The following is a 4,659-nucleotide window of genomic DNA, read 5'->3' as shown; positions in this document are numbered from 1 at the left end:
CCTGGAGACCTCGGTCATCAAGCTGCCTCCCTCTATTGGCCATTCCACAGCTGAAACAGCGCTAAGAAAGTCAATCCAATGAAATGACCCCTCTACTCAATGATTCCTGTGATCCTCCATCAGGGATGACTTTACCTTAGGCAGGCAAAACAACTTGACAGTAGGGCCATGGCACCAAGTGCCACATTTGAGCAATGAGAAGAGAGACAGAACAGGTGAGGGTTAGTAACAAATTATAACTATCATATTACTTATATTTTAGTGCTAATGACTAACAACAGAGATGCAGTATGTACAGTTAATCAGCAGCTCTAGTCAGGATATGTTAAACTGAAGTAGTGAGTCTTCAGCCGGGATTTAAAAGCTGAGACCTAAGGGGCCTCTCTTATAGTAGTAGGCAGACCATTCCACAGTTTAGGGGCCCTGTAACTAAAAGCTCGACCTCCCATTGTTATTTTATGAATCATTGGAATCATAAGCAGACCAGCATCTTGAGATCTTAATGTGCGCTCTGGTTTGTAAGTCACAATAAGTTCAGATAAGTAAGCTGGACCTCGGCCATTTAATGCTTTATATGTTAAAAGGAGGATGTTGAAATCTTCCCTAAACTTAACTGGGAGCCAGTGTAAGGATTTAAGAATTGAAGTTATGTGTTCGTGTTTTCTTGTTCTTGTAATAATTCTTGCAGCAGCATTTTGGGTTAACTGGAAGCTGTATAAAGAACAGCTTGAACATCTAGTGAAAACTACATTGCAGTAGTCAATCCTACTAGAAATCAATGCATGAATTAATTTCTCAGAATCCTGCTTATTTAGAAAATGCCTTAATTTGCCAACATTTTTACGATGGAAGAAATGTAATTTGGACAACTTTGTAATGTGTGCTTTAAATGATATATAAGAATCAAAGATAACTACTAGATACTGTAGCAGGCTGATTTCAGTAAAATTAATGGTGATTTCAACTCAGTTTAATGGTGACAAAATATTGTTGCGATGAACATTATTCCCTCCAATAAATAACATCTCTGTTTTATCTGTATTTAAAGGCAAGTAGTTCTCATCCATCCACTCCTTTAACTCACTAACACAACTAATTAAAGACAGCATCGGAGAAACTTCACTTGGTCTAAAAGAAAGATATCACTGGGTGTCATCTGCATACGAATGAAAATTAACATTATTTTCTAATGATATATTCCAGTGAAAGCATGTAAAGTGAAAACAGTAAAGCCTTGCGGCACACCATATCTCAGTTCTGTGTATAATGATGGAGTACAGTCAGCACATTTCTGTACATATATTCTGTATATTACACAGGGATAAGATAAGGCTGCCAAAAGACTGTGAGCAAAAGATGAATATGCAGCTACTAGAGTAAGAGGACCTTACACTTGAGCAAGTCTAATAAAGTAGTATATTAAAACAGATCCTCAGTGGATAAGTTAGGAGATGGGAAAAGCCATGCTGAATAAAATGGGCTTTCTCAAACACTTATCTCATTTTATTTTCTGGAATGTTTTTCCTGGTGATGGCCTGAAACTTTTATTTTAATATATAAAGTATTAAAATGGTCCATCTGTCCAGAGTCGATCATCTGTGCCCGGACATAATGTCGATAAGGACAATGAACAGAGAAAAGTGGCCAGCATAAGATAGTAAACTATGCAGTGTTCATCCGTGAATCTGCCATCCATAACATGGCCGGAATGTCCAATGAAGAAAAGCAATAAGAAGCACAAAGAAAGAGGAATGTAAGGGCTAGAATGTCTGATGAACAAAGACAAATCTCATTGTCTCATTGTTGCCACTGTAGTGCACCTGTTGTTAATTTCATTAACACCAAAGCAGCTGAAACTGATTAACAACCCCCTCTGCTACTTAACTGACCAGATCAATATCCCAGAAGTTTCATTGACTTGGTGCTATACTCTGATTAAAAAGTGGTCCTTTAATTTTTTGAGCAGCATAGTTATGTGCACTAATCATACATACAGTGCATCGTTGAACCAAACATCCTTTACGATATCCACGGATACACAAAATAGTTATTGATTATACTTTGTATTGTTAAAAGGTCCATGCACACAGTAAAAAAATCTTCGGAAAGTACAAAAAATCTCACCAGTCATATCCACCCACAGTAATTCCTCCAAAATAACATAGTTGAGTTTTAAAGGTCCCTAAAGTCCTACTCCTCATTGCATTACTTGGTCATTTATTCCATGCGTCTATGACTATCGGTGTGAAAAAAAAACTTTCAAACATTTATTTGATATTTAGCCTTAACAACAACATTTATTTATATAGCACATTTTCATACAAATGATGTAGCCCAAAGTGTTTTACATAATGAAAGATGAGAAAAAAAACAAAATAAATAAGAAAATAAAATTAGGGAACACTAATTAACATAGACTAAAAGTAAGGTCCGATGGCCAGGGACGTCAGAAAAAAAAAAAACTCCAGACGGCTGGAGAAAAAAAATAAAATCTGCAGGGGTTCCAGGCCACGAGACCACCCAGCCCCCTCTAGGCATTCTACCTAACATAAATGACCTCAATCAGTCCTCATGGTATTCAGGGTTCACATGGAAGAACTTGATGATGATGGTCATGTGGACTTCTGGCCTTTAATCCATCAATGTAGGGACATCACTGTACTTTGATCAGGTAGTGGTGGCACAGATCACCACCACAGAAAACCAGAAAAAGAACAGAAGAGAAAGTAGGGTTAGTACGGATTACGGAGCAACCAGGAATGATATTCATAATTAAATTCACATGCAGAATACCAGAATTAAACTAAAATGAAGCTATGAGAAAGCCATGTTAAAATAATGAGTATTTAGCATTTTTTTAAACTGCTCCACCATATTAGCCCTTACAATTTTCTATCGGTAAGCTATTCCAGATTTTAGGTGCATAACAGCAGAAAGCCGCCTCACCACTTGTTTTAAGTTTAGCTCTCAGAATCATAAGCAGTCACTCATTTGAAGATCTAAGGTTACGATTTGGAGTGTAAGGTGAAAGGCATTCTGAAATATAGGATGGAGCGAGATTATTTAAGGCTTTGTAAACCATAAGTATTTTAAAGTCAATTCTAAATGGCACGGTTAACCAATGTAGTGACATCAGAACTGGAGAAATGTGCTCGGATTTTCTTTTCCTAGTTAAGATTCTAGCAGCCACATTCTGCACTCATTGCAATCAATTGATGTCTTTTTTGGGTAGTCCTGAGAGGAGTCCGTTACAGTAATCTAGTCGACTGAAAACAAAAGCGTGAACTAATTTCTTAGATCTTGCAAAGTTATAAGAGGTCTAACTTTTGCTATATTTCTTAAGTGAAAAAATGCTGTCCTTGTAATCTGATTAATATGTTAACAAGTTTCTAATTGTGTTTTAGCTGAAATCATTTTAAAACAACAACATGGGTCCATTGTACTAATTCCTTTCATAATTTTAAAAATTTCAATCATGTCACCTCTTAATCTCCATTTTCCCAAATTGACAAGGATCCACTCCTTCAGTCTTTCTTCATAACTCATACCTTGCAGTCCTTGAATCAACCTAATGTACTCACTGCACAGAGCAGCAGTAGTTCTGAGCAGAGATGGAACCAGAAGATGGATTGTCAATAATACCTAGCCAATATGAAAAACAGTAAGTCAATAAACACAGCCCAGGATGCAAGACAAACTTGGATAACCACGAAGTGTATGATTTTAACATTTACTGTATATTGTCACAATGACATGGCAATGGCAAAGTATGCCATTATTGCAGGCAGTGTGGTGCAGTGGTTAAGGCTTTGAACTTCAAATCACCCTGTGATCACAAGCAAGTCACTTGATCTGCCTGTGCGCCAATTGGAAAAGCAAAAGAAATATAACCAAGTGAATCATAAATGTTGTAAGTCACCTTGAATAAAGGCGTCTGCCAAATAAGTAAATGAAAATGAAATGAAGATGGCATCACACACTGCCAGTCATTCTAATTAGAAACCACTTGGCAGTCTACCAAACACAAGTCACAAAATGGTATCACCCATACAAAAAACAAGGTGGGGCAATGGAAAAACACAATTAATTTTGATTACCATTTAAAAATGCAACTAATTTAAACACCAATGTGACAACCAGATTCCTACACCTCTAAAGACCCAAACCAAAGCTTTAATTATTTTTACAGGTCACGGAAAAACTAAAATAAACGCCAGATCATAACACCTACTCACTCTTCGCTGGGCTTTTTCTAGTGCTTCTGTGTCTGACACACTAACATACATAGAGTTGTAGAGGATATGAAGGATGTCACAACCCTCATTAAAGGGTCTCCATAGGAAATAAACAGCCTGCTCTGCCCATTCTTAAATAGTTTGTAAAAGAAAGAGAAGACAATGATAAAGAGTTGGGGTGCCAAGACGACTACCCCATACAATTAAATGTAGTAAAAGGCCAAAAACACACAATTACTACAGATGCAAGCTCAAAACAGAACTAGACGGGAAGAAGGCAGGTCCAGGTGGACGTGGACACCGGAAGTGACTTCAGAGGTGTTTTAGCTGTCAGTCATTCAGTCTGCAGAGGGAAAAAGAAAGACAGGTGTTAAGACACAGCGCCAACCTCTGGTGTGGTGGTGGAATTACAGTCACTACAGTC

The sequence above is a fragment of the Erpetoichthys calabaricus genome, chromosome 3, assembly GCF_900747795.2.
Source record: "Erpetoichthys calabaricus chromosome 3, fErpCal1.3, whole genome shotgun sequence".
Lineage (NCBI taxonomy): Eukaryota > Metazoa > Chordata > Cladistia > Polypteriformes > Polypteridae > Erpetoichthys > Erpetoichthys calabaricus.
The sequence above is the reverse complement of the archived record's forward strand: the minus strand, read 5'-3'. Positions refer to the sequence as shown.